The sequence below is a fragment of the Amblyomma maculatum genome, chromosome 9, assembly GCF_055883805.1.
Source record: "Amblyomma maculatum isolate TAMU_Amacu chromosome 9, ASM5588380v1, whole genome shotgun sequence".
Classification (NCBI taxonomy): domain Eukaryota; kingdom Metazoa; phylum Arthropoda; class Arachnida; order Ixodida; family Ixodidae; genus Amblyomma; species Amblyomma maculatum.
This window is the reverse complement of record NC_139352.1, coordinates 35466262-35483558: the sequence shown is the minus strand read 5'-3', so window position 1 is coordinate 35483558 and position 17297 is coordinate 35466262.

Below are 17297 nucleotides of genomic sequence, written 5' to 3'. Positions count from 1 at the left end.
CACTGTTCAGATGTCCACAGAATAAGCATGACAACTACAGGGGCTTTCCTTTACGATGAATAAAATATTTATTATTATTAAAAATAAGCCCTGCCGCGGGGGCGCAGGGGTTAAGATGCCCGTCTGCTATGCCGGAGTGCCCGGGTTTAAACTCGAGCGCCGGCCGCGGCGTTTCGATGGCAGCAGGAGGAGGAGGTATTCGTGTGTTGTGCAATGTCAGTCAACGTTAAATGCACGTTAAAAAACCCCAGGTGGGCAAAATTTCCGGAGTCCTCCACTACGGCGTCGCTCATAGCCTAAGTCACTTTGGGACGTTAAACCCAACAAACAAACAAGCAAACAAACAAACAAACAAACAAACAAACAAACAAACAAACAAACAAACAAACAAACAAACAAACAAACAAACAAACAAACAAACAAACCCCACATTGTAGAATTACTCCGTAGGCTTTCACTATGGCGCCTCCTCGCATTCCAATTTCACTTCCACTTTCTTCCTTTCCCTTACAGCGCGGTGCCGGTGCCAATGACTAATAACAAAATTACAGAAAAAGTATGAAAAACTGCGCATGGAAAAGGGTGTTACGGAGACTATCGCAGTAACACTAACAACATTCGCTTTATCACTAGGTTCAAGCAATGCTTAAACCCTGACAATTTTGTGCCGCCCCGGTTTCTGTGATCCCGATTCCTCAAGCGCCTTAGCTAAAATTTCGGATATAAAATAATTTGCCGATGATTACGTTACTTCTTAATGCAAAATTTGTGCGCAGCTCATCAGCTGTTCCAGCTTTTCGATAGACTGCGGAAAAGAATTTCAGCAAGACGTATATGTGGAATTAGACAACTTTTTTTTTTATTTTTCACTCATATTCCTTCAAGAAACGCTCCTCTAAAGGTTCTTGGTTACTTTTTTCCTTAGACATTTCTGTCGCTCAATTTCTTCCACTTTTGCGGACATAATTACGGACACGTTTGAAACCAATATAGCCTAGTAAGGCTTTCGGCTTAAGAAAGATAGCCAAGAGAAATGACGAGGAAATTTAAAAGGTGAGCTACAGGCAGAAAGGGCCGTAGTCCATAACCAGCCTTTAAATGCTGCCCTGTACGAGGGCGGGGAGGCTGAGTCCTCGATTAGTTTCTTTCGGTGAGCGGAAGTTTGCGTTTCGGCATCTGGATGAGTAAATATTGGTGCCCAGATGTTGGTTCTCGATTTCCTTTCGATTTCGCCTCAAGGTTACTAATGAGAGGAGACAAATTATTTCTTGATTATTAGCCAAATGTTGACCGGATACCTAGATACCCTAGCGGCGCCGTAAGCAGAATTCCTCCGGCACCACCGCCTGCGCAGCGAATGGGCCCTTTCATATGCTGTGCTGCCCCGAAAATGTTTAGTGCAGCCAGCGATGCTGCCATGCGAGTTTTGCACAGTGCTGTCACATGCAGCGAACTTCCCTGCCAATTCCATAAGAGAGAAGAGAATGGTTGCTTGACGAACGCAAGGGCACCTGATGCGTACGTGGGACCTAACGCACTAAGTTGTTTATTGATGATGGTTGGTTTGTTGGTTTGTGGGGTTTAACGTCCCAAAGCAACTCAGGCTATGAGAGACGCCGTAGTGGAGGACTCCGGTAATTTCGACCATCTGGTTCTTTAACGTGCACTGACATCGCACAGCACACGGGCGTTTATTGGTGAATAACGATGAACAATAATGTATATTGGTTCAAGACCATCTGATGCCAAACAGCGCCAGAGACCGACATTGGATGGTTACTATGTAGAATGCTAAACGTTGAAATGCTGTATATGTAAAACATGAAAACTTATGTAATTGACTCGAAATATAACTGAAAATATAAATATAATACACATAAAAGACCTGATCACCCGGTAAAAAAAAGGCAACATGTTGAAATTCATGGAAGCTGCAGGGATTACCATGAGCAACTGCGGTGCACAGGAAATCCTGGATCACATCCTCTGTGTCTGTCCCGCATTTGCCAGTAATCGTGAATAGCTTCGCGAACCATACTCGGAACTCGGCCTTTCAAGTGTCACTGCAGGGGAGCTCGATTTTCCTACTGGTCCCACTCACAAAACGGGGAGCGCATTGCGCGCACTCGTGCGTTGCTTGAACGGCGCGGAGCTCGGTTGCTCGCACAGCAATTTAAACAACTACATTACCACCGCCATTATTATGCCGGGCTATTCAGAACTTTGTAGCCTCACGCGGATAAGCAATAAGCACGTCTCCTCTCCAGCGCCGCCCGCACATTTCACACATTCATTTATGTCTGTAAATGAGCTTCTCGGAGCTGTATAGGAGCTCTATATAAAGGAGCTTTTTGTGAGACAAACGTGCTCGATGCGGGAGTATGTGTGCCCAAACTGGCGGAAAAAACGCCCAAATCGTTGCTTTATGCTATCTGTCTCATTCACATTCCGTAAAAGTTGCCCCTCCCCTACTTCGAGTTTTTAAAAGCTCGTTAAAACGAGCTTTCGTTCCCTCTAAAGCACGGAACGCAAATGGTTTTCTTGCACGGCCAGCCAGTCACGTGCGTGTAACAAAGACCAAAGCCTACTTTGTATTTGCCGGACCCTGCGCTTCTGCAGACAATTCATTTATTTAATAAAAATTTTTTTTTCATCGATTTAGGAGACCCCCTACTCCCCGCTCCTGGCACGCAGGCCTGAGGAATGGAGGTCGCAATCTCCGCGATAAGGACTGGCGAATATGCGACGTTATATAATGATTATTCCCACTGGTCTTTCACAAAGCGTGGACAGCAACGCTGCGATTGAATTCCAACCCTACCAAGAAGGGTAAACGTTTGGGCTAGTTGGTCAGACATACTTAACATGAACGGTGCAGCGGAATGAGACAAAGACAGAGAGCACACAAGGAAAAGCGCCAAAAGCACTTCTCCTTGTATGTTCTCTGTCTTCGTCTTTTTCTGCCGCGCCGTTCCGGTCAAGTAAAGCCAACCGGACGGAAGCCGATTGCGAGGCAGCTGCGGCTTCACAGAAGAAACCCCTCCTCCACAGACTGATGAAAATTGTCGCGACGCGCGGCGAGAACAGCACCATATGAAACAGAAGAATTTTGCCTGACCTGTTTGGCGTTTAGGGAGCAGTGGAAGTGAACAGCAGCTGCAGCTGACGTAACCTAGTACAAGCCAGGTGGAACGAACGCAGCACTCGTCATTACGGGTAGAACGTGAACCTTTCGTTGACCGTTGTGATTGTACTGTAACCAAGGTACAGCAGTAACGCTGACCGAGATGTGGACCAAGAAAGACGACGTCGCTAAAAATCATCACAAGTCGGTAATGCAAAATGTTGCTCGGGCGACTCCATACGCTACCGGCGTATCGCTCAGAATACCTTCGGTGCCTCTGCCGTCTAAGCGAAATTCGGGCTGACCTGTTTGGAGCCGTTCAGAGAGCAGTGGAAATAACACCCACCGCAAGTGACGTGGCCCAGCGCAGTCTAGGTTGAACGAATGCGGCGTGCTCGTTTACGGGTTGAATGTGAAGATTTCGTTGGCTGTGGCGACCGTCTTGTAACCCAGGCACAACAGTGACGCTGACCAAGAAGTGGTTCCTGAAAGACGACGTCACAAGAAATTGAGCACAAGTCGGTAATGCAAAATGTTGCCGGGAGGGCTTCATACGCTAGCGGAGCATCAATGAGAATACGTTAGGTGCCTCTGGCACCGAATGGAAGTTGGGACTGACCTGTGTGGCGCTGTCCAAGAAGCAGTGGTGGTGACCAACCGCCGCAACCGACGTTGCCTACCGTAGCGATGCCCGGACGAATGCAGCACGCGCCCTCGTGGGTCTGACTGCAACCTCTTCTTCGTTGAACGCGGCGATCGTTTTATAGCCGAGGAGCAGCAGCGACGCCGACTGGGAAGTAGTGATTGAAAGAAAACGTTGTATAAAATCAACAAAGGGTGATGCGATGACATAGTGATTGTTGGATTATAAATAACAACCAACAATATAATTATTCAATAGCTCAAAGGCGGGCATTAAAATGGGCGCGCACGAATAAACGGATGGCGTAGATATTTTGGTCTCCTGTTGTCGATCAATCGAGTACCGCGTAGTCTTGACGAATGAAATGGGAAATTAAAGGTAGGTCTTACGGCGGGAAGATAGCCGGTTTGCGATCTCTTATTCGATTTCAAAAGCGATTCGCTGGTGATATAACACACCAGATGTTAGTGGTAGAAAATTAGAGAAACTGAGACAGAACTATTTCTCTTAGCTCGCCAGAAGGATAAGTGTAACTCATTCATATATTTATTATTATTTTCTTAAATTTTCGGCTTTAACAAAAAGAAAGCATTTAACCAGCTACAGCATAAAAAAAAAAATCTGTTTATATCTCCTGTTATCAAGGAGGCATTTTAAACATTAAGTATAGCTCATTGTGAGCTTACTGGCCTATAGGGTGCGTCGGCCTCCTCAAGCCTTTCTACTGGCTTTCTGCCGGCGCACCCAACATCCTCAATATGTTAAATAAACATTATTCTTATTCTTATTTGTATGTTTTTAGCGAGATGCCAATCGGTTGGGGGGGGGGGGGGGGCATGTTGTCGGCACAGAAGCGAGGACTGATGAGCGCGTCGGAAACAAGGTTCGCGGCTTCGCCCGGCGGGAGGCTGCGAGGGGAGTTGCGCGGCCGGCGAGCGTCGCGAGCCAGCGAGATGTGCACGGAAAATGGAAAGGCGACCAGCCTGAACGAAGACGAAAGCGGTGCCCGCAGAAATAAATTAGGTGTATTTGCGTGAGTTGCTGCTGCGCAAGGAGTAAAATTCCTTGTACCGCTCTTAGTCGTTTCGCCGCAACACTTGCCCTATTCTCGCCGCAGTGTTTTGTGTTGGCTCGTCAAAGCTGTGATCATAGTTCTGGTTTTGTTGTTGATGTTCCACTGTCGCTGCTCTCAGTCGCATGTTTGCAGGGATGTGGCGCCCAACGTTGTTTCTTGTTTTTGTCGATTTTCGGTTTATCCGGAATAAACCTATGCTTTTAAGAGAGAGACTGGATTTAGGGGGGGAAGGGGGTCACTTGTCGGGGGAGACCATGGCTGGCGGCTCCGTTTTATTGAAAGCGGGGCCTTTATCTAGCACCAACTTTATTTCTCGAGCATTGGTTTGCCTCACCAGTGTCAAATGCTTAGTGACAGCGTTCCATGGGTTCGTGAGTAGCCGTGACGGACTATCTAAAATTACTTGGCTCAAATGCCCAATCGTCAGATGCATATAAGCCTCCCACCCATGCGAGTTCCATGCAAGATCACATAGGAAACAGAAAAAACAAACGCTCTGACTTCGCTAGCGGAATGCTTGACCAGCTACTTGACCAGCTACTTGAATCAAAGGCACATTTTACCGAAATGCTGGCAATCGAGCGAATTTCATTTGCGCCCGCTGCTTTTCATCATGATAATTAGCTGCACCTGAAGTTGCCCGTGCCTAGGTTTGAAGAATACGCCGAAGAGAAACTGTTCGCGATTTTCCACGCGAAAATGATGATTATGAGATGGCAGTGCCAATTTCGCAATCTACTCTGGTCACGCATGCGCTTACTGTTGCACTAGAAGGTTCATCAGCAACCTGGAGGCGTAGACAGCAGCTATTCACAACAAACCAGGATTTTATAGAGCGCTTCGTTGGTAGCGCCCGAGTTGTTAGTAGCGCCTTGTCCTGCCTACTTTGTTCCTTGTGTCCAGTTGTTCCGTACTTAAAAGCAACTTTAGGAAAAGCACTAACCAGCCTGCAACAACATCCTTGCAAGTTTTGGCTCTGTGAAACAGGGAACGCGGCGAAAAATATTTAAAATAAATTGTTCAATTTGTATCAAAAAGGACTAAAAACTGTGGCGAAGTGGGGGTCCAGAATACCACTAAATCTGTCCGGAGTGGCTGGTGTCACTGACAAGCTGAGGAGCAGCAATCACTACACTCAATCGAAGCAGAAATACAACACAAACCACAAGAAGCCGCGTACCCTTCCTGCGTCATGAAACTACTGCCTTTACAACCGCACTAATGTTAAAGAATTAAATATAATCTTATTATATCACTTATTCACATTCCTCTCTGTCTTTTGGCCTACCTCTGTTGTGACGAGTAAATATGTTCCCCATTTTATCAACAAAAAGGCTTCCCTGGGAAAATCAAGGCGTGCAAATGAATTGCAACTTGAATATTCAGTATGCATGCAAACTAAAGTGCTCTCTGTGACTGCAGATACCTACAAGGCTCCTTAGACTGTTCCCGAAAACACAACTTGAATTCCAAGCACGTAAAGAGCTGTCATCAAATTTCGCATTAAAGAAGAACGAAATAGTCACTGGAGTTTTCAGAGCAGAGCTCCTAGGCGCACATTTCTAGATCGAGCAGTGCTGGCGTAATCGGATGGAGGAATGGGCCACCGTATCACCATTGACAACGGCAAATCTTGAGCACAGGACTCCCCTGAGCACCCGTCCCCCCTTCATGGTCATCCGGAACGCAGAAGTTAGAAACAGCCTGGTAAAAGGAATCGCTTGTAACCTGGGCGACCCATTAATTCTGCCCTGCACCTAACCATGCAGATTAGTGCGGGCAGCCCTCCTCCGGAGGGTATATTGAATGTATTACAAGCTATTGCTGATATCGCGGCCTATTCTAAACTGGCGCGTGGAGAGTGAAGTAGCCAGTTTTGTAAGGACATCTTGTGGTTTATGCCACATACAGAGACATTGCAGTGGTACATAGCATAATATCAGTTTTAGAAACAAGAACAAACATAAAACAATCGATTTTTCATTATCTATACATTCGTTCAGACTGTTTATTTAATTGATGCGGGAGAGTGTAGCTCAGCATTTGGTAACCATAATTTGTTCGGATCTTAGGTACACGCCATTTGGGTGTCGTTCGTGTAGTGTATATTGACTCTTTGCGTTGCAATTCTGACAGTTTTATTACCAGGCAGTTATTGTAAACACCGATTTCATACCGCCGCAAGAGTAAAGTTTTGTATAATTGTGGCAAGCAGATAATTCGACGTTCTTTGAAAATTGGCTCAGTGTGTCCAAGTCGGAGAGCATTCATAACATTTCGAACGGCTTTCTTTTGAAGGAGGTATAAGCGGTTAATATTAGTAAACGTCGTGGTACCCCACACCAAAACGCAATACTTAACAACAGAAGAAAACAAAGCATTATACAATATTTCCTTGATACGCTTTGGCATAAAATATTTCAATCGACACAACATACCGCCAACTTTTGACAGCTTGTTCACCACCATATCAACCTGATCATTCCAACTCAAATTCTCCTCGAAAATAAAGCCCAAGCTTTTTACCGCCGAGACCGTTTGCATGCATGACGCACCGATCTTTAAGCAGAGTGGTGGCATATTTGTCAACTTGTTTCGAGGCCTGAACAGCACAGCTTTGGTTTTTTTTCAGTGTTTATGATTAAAACATTATTTTGAGACCATTCTAGAAGCGACTCTAGGCATTTTCAGGCTTGTTTCTCAAGATCTACCAATTGGGCAGCTTTGAAAAATGGTGTCGTCAGCATAAATCACAACAGTTGGTAGATTACTGATACGGACAACATCATTGATGTAAAGAAGAAACAGCAACGGTTTGAAGCACTAAACGTCGCAGCCTGAGGTGTGATTTTCCAGTATTTTTCCCAGCTGTAAGTCTAATCGATGTAGCACTGCTATTAAGGGAGACTGTAAAAATTACTATATAGGGCAATGCATCATATACTAAGAACTTCGCTTTGGTTCTCCACACTGATTGCGTCAACTGCTCCATAGGTGCCCCGCCGTTGTTGTGCGGTGCTTATGGCGCTGGACTACTGTGCTCAATGATGCGGGATGGAATCCCAGGCGCGGCGACTGCATTTGGACCAAGGCGAAAAAGAAGGCACCTGCGTACTCTGCGAATGCCAGTGCATGGTAAAGAACTCCAGGTTGTCAAAATTTCCCCAACCCGCCACTATAGTCTGTCATAACCTGAGTCGCGTTGTTACGTTAAACCCCAGACACCGACCAACGAACCATTTTCAGAGGCGAGGCATATACGTACTGTGTTACGTCTAGTCTTTCCCGACAACTGCAGCATTTTCAATGTCTTGACCAAATTAAGCTGCAAAGTGTATAATTACAATCGTTAATCACTCGTGCAAATATTCTGTAGGTCTCGACAGATTCCAAGGCAGTGTGATTAATGAGGCCTATACACCTGAACGTTTCTTTTCTGCAACATGCTGCAGGAATATTTATTCCTCAGTGTAAATAAATAAGACATGAGCTTGTATCCAAATAAATGATTGAAGTGGAAAATTTCAACTGCCATTTAACAGAATGGTATGAACGTAGCTGTGTTTTCTAGGAGTAGCGTGCCTTACGCGGGATACAATTAAGAGCCCCTGATGTTTCGATTTGCTCTTTAACTCCCCATCTCAAAGGAGAAGCCGTAGTTGGCAGAGGCAAATCGGGATGGTCATGTGGTCCCATAATCATCCGCACCAAAGGAACAAAGGGTTCTTGAATTTGCACTTTGCGCATGAGAGAGCCACGGAGCCATGTAACCCGCCTAGCAGGCGAGCACATCGCCAGCAACCTGCGTATAGCATAGTTTTATTAATTATTACATCAAACGTGGGGTGGTGAAGCTGCTTCAGCGAATATAGACACTAAGAATCGTAGGGCACACCGCTACCTGATGCGGCACAGTATGTCTTGAGCGCCTCGAGTCGCATACATAGATTCTACTTGCTGATTATGCTTTGGTTTATTATACATATTTGCCATAAGGTACAGTGAGAAAAATGAGTGGGACGCCGGTGAAAGGCTACATTTTAAAATGCCGTTTCCTCGTCTGTACAAAGCCATATCGCTTTAATGGAGATCTCATGTTGAAAATACTCTGCAATTCATGTCGTAAGTTTAGCATTGCATTAAGACCGAAGTCCGAAGGTTTGTTTGCTTTAATTCTGACAGATTTGGATGGGGAAAGCCAAAACACGTCACAAAATGGTTTACTGAGTGCTTCCTTGATTTAAGAGGCAAAGGTCGTTCAGCAAGCGAAGATCCGCGGTTAATTTATGAAATGCTGGCGGCATGTTCAGTTTGAACCTCTCTAAAGGTTTCGCTCCTGAGAAGCGCAATGTACTTCAAAAGGTGGCAGTTACGTTACCAAACGGCTTTCAAACCAGAAAGTGGCGGAGTATTGAATGGAGAAACCAGCTGGAGAATGTATTCACACTGTCCGCATTTTTCGCTACTAATTGCTTAAGCAAGACCACTACCAAAACATTATTAGAAAAGTCTGCGTATCCTATTTCTTCATTTTCTTTCTCTCAAAGTATCTACGCTCCGCAGAAAAAAACATGATGAAATCCAACCCTGTTCTTGAGGTGCGAACATAGTGCACGAAAAGCTCAGTGGCGAAAGCACAATTGCACAAGACGACAACAGAGCGTTCCTGCTTTCCGAAATACCAATCGAAAGCCACTGAAGTGCTTGAATGATAACATGTTTTGAAACGTTTGTTGGCAAATTCTGTTGGTTTAGAGTGCAAATATGGTTTTGACATGTGTTATATACGGGTGCTTTACGTTTTAGCATTGCAGTAGATATGCGATATGTGGCAGGCACCTTTTTCTTCTGGAAAAGCACATTCTTGAAAAGCACAAGCATATAGAGAGCCTATACCTTAAATTGATCGAAATATACTTCACTTCTTGAACAACCACTGGGGCTGACAGAAGAACAAAAAAAAAAGCCACTATGTTGAGGTAAAAGTTTTGCTAATTATTAAATTAGACACTGCACCGCATATTCAGATTTCGTTGCGATAGAAATTAGCAAGATTGTGTTCAACCTATGCATTCTGCTTTCAGAACAAAATGTGAAAATTTCCTAGAGCATATGTTGAATACACTACAGCGCCGTGGCGGTTTTCATCCCGAAGTACGTCTTCATGGAAAACCTCACCCTGACCTAGAGCATCTTCGGTAATGCCAATTGATGCGAATTGATGTGCATTGATGCCCGTTATTGCTCGGTAACTGCCTCACGTCGGCCAACCTGGGCTACCACGGGACGCGCTGCGGCATCTGCCACTACCTGCCACCCGGTTCGAAGCTTTCATAATGCTTTGCGGCCAGCTGGTTGCTGCACATAAGATATTAAGAGCAATATATCCGTTAAAGGTTCGAGGTAGTTTTTTACATTAATGTTTACGTGGAGACAAAAGGACGACAGGTTCATTCTGTATTTTGATGCTTGTAAATTAGAAATCAAATCTCCACAATAAAGGCGTCAACATTTTCCAGAACACTATGTTATTAACAAAGCAAACAGAAGAGGTCTTTGGTAATTGCACAATTCCTTTGTAGATAAAATTGATATGTTGTAATCAGCAGAGAGAACAAGAACACGCATTTAAGTCGTTACTCCTCTTGGCAGGAGCAGCCTATTTCGGTCTGAAATCACGACCGGCCTATTTAGAGATGCTCATCACCTTTGGTGCTTGCTCGGTACGTTTTACCGCCATTCGCTAGGAAGAAAGCATATAGGTGTAGCGCTGCTTACCTGCGCTGGGGCAGGCAGGTCACCGCCGCTTGCGGTGGGGGCTAGCCTGCCACCGAATGTTTATCTGTAGTAGGCCGTCATTGCACCCGCAACTGCTTCGGTGGAGGACGACGGCTGTTGTTGCGGCGCGCGTCTTTCTTTCCCTCTTCCTTTTCTTTCTTCTCTATTTCCTCTTCTGTCTGCACGAGGCAGTGGAGGTGGCTCAGCTACAGAGCCAGTAGCAGGCAGGTGCATTTTCTTTTCCTTCTTCCTACAGCCACAACAACAACAACAACCTGCGGCAGTAACAGCACGTGCAGATCGCCATTTGCTCATAGCACTGCGGCGGCATCGGTAGGCAGGGATGCTTTAACGCTCATTGCACGAAAAAAGAAAGAGCTGAAAGTGTTTATAAGTGCAAATTGCGGTCCTACTATCAAGTCTTCCAGCCTACGAAAGCCGTATCAAGAACTAATTAAATCAAGCACAGAGTTGAACAAATTGCCTCTGTACGTTGGATTAGGCGCGGAACCACGGGACACAATGAACAGAGTAGACAGCAAAAGGCGCTACTAAAAGCTCAGGTTGTTATTGATAGATGCAGCACCTACAGCACCTGGTCGTGTCAACAAATTAAAAAAAAAGCAGACACGAACATCTATCAATGCCGCATGTATGCCATCACCCCACGAGGAGACCTGTACCAAACAAGACCTATTGGTGTTCAAGAAATATGAATTCGATTTTTTAGAGCAAAATCGAAGGATGGCTGACACGCGCGCTACCAGATTTTTCAATCTCATCAGCTTCTATGATCTCTCTGCTTAGCCGTGTCCTGCACCTGCGCAACACTTAGTGTTTCTCAGCGAGGGCGGGAGTTGCGGAATTTCAGAATGTGTTTCATCATTTTGCAGCGTGGGGTGTCTCTAACGTCTTTAGCATGGTCCGTCAGCCTCTCATTAAGGTGACTTCCAGTGTGGCCGATATATAGTTTACCACAGATGAGCTGCGTGGAATGCACGATGCTCGTGGAACACTTCACGAAGCGCTGCTGGGGTCGTTTTTTATAAGTGACATGTTGTCCTGCGCCTGCACTCTTCTGCATATCCTGGAGAGTTTTTCTGGTGCAGTAAAACAATGTCTACGGCAGTGTTCGCACCATTCTCCTTAAGGATGTGTGAGAACCCGTGTATATACGGGATTACTACAACTTTGCATAACCACTGGCCGAAGGCGGCGGCACACCTCTGGAACAGTGTACGAAATCTGCGTGGAAAGCCAAAACGAAGCACTTGCTGTACCGTGCAGTGCCCTATATGGTGAAGCTTAGAGCCTCCCTTAAAGGGGCTCAGAAAGGGGGTTCTGAGGTTGGCTGCTTTATGCGTTATGTAGAGTACAGGCCACTGGGCATTCATGCCGCGTACAAAACCTCAAATGCAAGCCGATAATTTACTATACATTAAAAAATATTGCCACCTAAGTGCTTCGCGGCGACCAGCAGTGCCGGCCTTTGGCACAAATTCTTGCATATTGCGACACATCTGGTGCATTGCGTCGCCTGCTCGAGGACTATCATTGGTTCACCATGCCCAACTCACACCCTGCATTTACAAAACTAAAAGCGGTAGATACAATACATTTTTACTTTTTAGGACTAATTTTTCATTTCAGAAAGAAATTAAGTCATTTGCGTATAGGTTTACTGTGCCTGGGACATACGGTATCAAAAATGAGTGCAGCACTTCCGGTTTTCTGTCCTGTTGTCTGCTTTCACCTCACGTGCTACTCTGCCGGCGCCGCCGTTGAATCCGTAGCTTCCCGATTTAAGCTCAGTGGTAAACGGCAATTTGCTACCATCACCACTAAATTTTTGTTCCGTTTTCATTCCTATGCAATAATAAACCAAAAGGTAAAAGAACACGCTGCTACTTACCACTGAGCATCTGCGTCCCCGCTGTCACCGGGAGAGTCAGGTGAGCCCGCCGACAGGTCACTGTCGTCTTCGTCGTTCTGCGCAGGATCTTTAAACGGTGTATATCTATGAGGCTCAAAGCCCAGCTCGGCGCTCATTCTCAGAAGTCGTTCCTTGAGCTCGGGGTCCATCTCCAAAAAGCAGCAGGGACGAGACCAAAAAGACCACCGGCTGACGGGACAGCGAGCGAGCGACAGAGCCCGCAAACCGGAAGTCAACACACCGATCAGATCGGTGACGTATATTTTTGAGCGGAGCCGGGTTCCCGCCTCTAATGTTTATGTTTTTATGGCTCGCTGCCATGCACGAGTTGAGAGGGAAAAGGCAGAGGGTCATTTTTATAGTCGTTATTTCTTGTTCTACGCAAGCTTGAATAAAACTCTTTGTGAGAGAATGCCCAGTGGCTACATAACGCAAGCATTATCTAGCCAACCTCAAACCCCCTTTCTGGGACCCTTTAACAGAATGTGCTACATAGATTAGCCTCACTAGTAAAAAAATATACTGGAAAAGCATAACCATACTTTACGCTGTGGGGCCGCGCAGCCTCTTTTGAGTGATAATAATGGTTTATTTGCATATACCAGAAGATAAAATGACGCGATTTATGATATGCTTTTTCTGAGCGGTGTCACTTCTGCGCAGAAGTTGTATTCCGCTGGCAACTACTATGCGGCAGGTACTGTATGCACGCTGAAGTAGGCCTTCACTCTCACTCTCCTCCACCTACTTTGAATAATCAAGTGGGAAAAGTATACAGATCGAGGTTGAGGTTTTTCATTATTGAAATTATATGCGCGGCCGTAGACATACGTCAGAAAGCTTAAATTAGAAGCCAGTAAATATTGTTCAGCCCGTAGGCTGTTGCGCCCCTGCTTGACATGTACTGTCTTTCGCCCTCTGGCGCGGTAGCTGCTTAGTGCGTTGAGGCAGAGGTAGTTTGCCGCACGCCGTCTGAAACGCCTGATTATCCCCGTCCCTAACCTGACTACATCTCCCCCCCCCCCACCTCACTGTAGCGCAAATACCTCTCCCACATCCCCCTACACTTAACCGGTCGTCTGCAGCTGCATACTTCGTAAACTTCCTAATTTCAACCGGCCACCTATCTTTCTGGCGTAAAGTGCTGTGCTTGCCTTTCCTTCAAATCCGGAGTGCCACCTTTCCAGACCATTTGTTGCCTTTTATTCGGATTACATTACTTACCCATGCCCATTCTGTCTATTTCCGCTAGGATGTCTACCTCGGTCTCGTTATTCACTAATTCGGCGCGTTTTGTCCATCACTGTTACAACTACCATTTTGCGTTCCATAGCACTGTGCATCGCTCTCAATAACTGTACATGTTGTTACGGGCAGCGAGTCAGTGAAGAAAGAACGTGGCCAGTTATTAAGACCTGGTTTTCATTTAATAGAAGGGGACCGAGGGGAGCGCTTCTTGTACATGCCGTTATCTTGGTAAAGTCCTGATCACCGACAAGGAATAATGTCGAAGACGATTAAATACATACTAACTCAATGGGAGAGACACGATGTGTGCGGATAAAGAGAAGGAAGCCCACGGCTTTTCTCCATCATGGCAATACGATGATTAAGCTTTCGCACTGTGTTTGGCTGACTACAGCACCTCTTTTGGTTATGAAGGTTTAGCTTCTGCGTAAGCCATAGAGAGTGTTTCTCCTCATCACTGCAACGACATTGCCGTAATGGGCGCCATTTCACTTTGCACTAAAATAGTCTCCCCCGACGAGTAACCCCCCCCCTCCCCCCCCAAATTCAGTCGCTCTCCTCAAAACATAGGTTTATACCGGATGAACCGAAACTCGCTCATGAAAACCCGTTGGGCACCACAGCCGTGCAAACCTGCGATTGAGACCAGCGACAGTGTAACATCAAGAATAAATCCAGAACGAGGATCAGAGCTTTGGCGAGGCAACACAAAACATTGCGGCGAGAATAGGGCAAGCGCTACGGCCAAAGGACTAAGAGCGGCACAGGGAACTTTGCTCCTTGCGCAGCAGCAACGCACGCAAAATACGCCTAAGCTATTTATGCAGGCACCGCTTTCGACTTCGTCCAGGATGGTTTGCCGTTCCATTTTCCTTGCACATCCCGCTGGCTCGAAACGCTCGCAGGCCGCGCCGGGCAAAACCGCGAACCTTCTTTCCGACGGTTTCATCATCCCTCGTTTCTGTGCGGACAATAATTGACAGCTTGCTCGTGGACAGTCGCGCTGCCCGGGCAAATAAAATACAAATAGGAAAAAGCGCGTGCGGTTTGAAACACTAAAAGTCGCAGCGTGAGGTGTGAGTTTCCAGTATTTTTCCCAACCGTAAGTCTAATCGATGCAGCACTGGCTATTAAGGGAGACTGTAAAAATAGCTATATAGGGCACTGCATGACATAGCATACGCTTCGGTTTGGTTTTCCACAAAGATTGCGTCAACTGCTCCACAGGTGTCCCGCTGTTGTTGTGCAGTGCTTATGGCGCTGGACTACTGTGCGCAATGATGCGGGATGGAATCGCATGCGCGGCGACTGCATTCGGACCAAGGCGAAAAAGAAGGCGCCTGCGTACTCTTTGAATGTCAGTGCATGTTAAAGAACCCCAGGTTGTCAAAATTTCCCCAACCCTCCACTATAGAGTCTCTCATAACCTGAGTGGTTTTGTTACCTTAAGCCCCAGACACCGACCAACGAATCATATTCAGAGGCGAGGCATATACGTACTGTGTTACGCCTAGTCTTTCCCGACAACTGCAGCATTTTCAATGTCTTGACCAAATCAAGCTGCAAAGTGTATATTTACAATCGTTAATCACTCGTGCAAATATTCTGTAGGTCTCGACAGATTCGAAGGCAGTGCGATTAATGAGGCCTATACACCTCAACGTTTCTTTTCTGCAACATGCTGCAGGAATATTTATTCCTGAGTGTAAATAAATAAGACATGAGCTTGTATCCAAATAAATGATTGAAGTGGAAAATTTCAACTGCCTTTTAACAGAATGGTACGAACGTAGCTGTGTTTTGTAGGAGTAGCGTGCCTTACGCGGGATACAATTAAGAGCCCCTGATGTTTCGATTTGCGCTTTAACGCCCCATCTCAAAGGAGAAGCCGGACTTGGCAGAGGCAAAGCGGGATGATCATGTGGTCCCATAATCATCCCCACCAAAGGAACAAAGGGTTCTTGAATTTGCACTTTGCGCTTGAGAGAGCCATGGAGCCATGTAACCCGCCTAGCAGTCGAGCACATCACCGGCAACCTGCGTATAGCATAGTTTTATTAGTTATTACATCAAACGTGAGCTGGTGAAGCTGCTTCAGCGAATATCGACACCAAGAATCGTAAGGCACACCGCTACCTGATGCGGCACAGTATGTCTTGAGCGCCTCGAGTCGCATACATAGATTCTACTTGCTGATTATGCTTTAGTTTATTATACATATTTGACATAAGGTACAGTGAGAAAAATGAGGGGGACGCCGGTGAAGGGCTACATTTTAAAATGCCGTTTCCTCGTCTGTACAAAGCCATATCGTTTTAATGGAGATCTCATGTTGAAAATACTCTGCAATTCATGTCGTAAGTTTAGCATTGCATTAAGACCGAAGACCGAAGGTTTGATTGCTTTAATTCTGACAGATTTGGATGGGGAAAGCCAAAACACGTCACAAAATGGTTTACTGAGTGCTTCCTTGATTTAAGAGGCAAAGGTCGTTCAGCAAGCGAAGATCCGCGGTTAATTCATGAAATGCTGGCGGCATGTTCAGTTTGAGCCTCGCTAAAGGTTTCGCTCCTGAGAAGCGCAATGTACTTCAAAAAGTGGCAGTTACGTTACCAAACGGCTTTCAAACCAGAAATTGGCGGAGTATTGAATGGAGAAACGAGCTGGTGAATGTATTCACACTGTCATCCACATTTTTCGCTACTAATTGCTCAAGCAAGACCATTACCAAAACATTAATAGAAAAGTCTCCGCTTCCTATTTCTTCATTTTCTTTTTCTCAAAGTATCTACGCTCCGCAGAAAAAAAGATGATGAAATCCAACCCTGTTCTTGAGGTGCGAACATAGTGCACGAAAAGCTCAGCGGCGAAAGCACAATTGCACAAGACGACAACAGAGTGTTCCTGCTTTCCGAAATACCAATCGAAAGCCACTGAAGTGTTTGAATGATAACATGTTTTGAAACGTTTGTTGGCAAATTCTGTTGGTTTAGAGTGCAAATATGGTTTTGACATGTGTTATATACGGCTCCTTTACGTTTTAGCATTGCAGTAGATATGCGATATGTGGCAGGCACCTTTTTCTTCTGGAGAAGCGCATTCTTGAGAAGCACAAGCATATAGAGAGCCTATACCTTAAATTGATCGAAATATACTTCACTTCTTGAACAACCACTGGGGCTGACAGAAGAACAAAAAAAAAAGCCACTCTGTTGAGCTAAATGTTTTGCCTTTAATTAAATTATACACTGCACCGCATATTCAGATTTCATGCGATAGAAATTAGCAAGATTGTGTTCACACTTATGCATTCTGCTTTCAGAACAAAATATGAAATTTTCCTTCAGCATATGTTGAATACACTACAGCGCCGTGGCGGTTTTCATCCCGAAGTACGTCTTCATGGAAAACCTCACCCTGACCTAGAGCATCGTAGGTAATGCCAATTGATGCGAATTGATGTGCATTGATGCCCGTTATTGCTCGGTAACTGCCT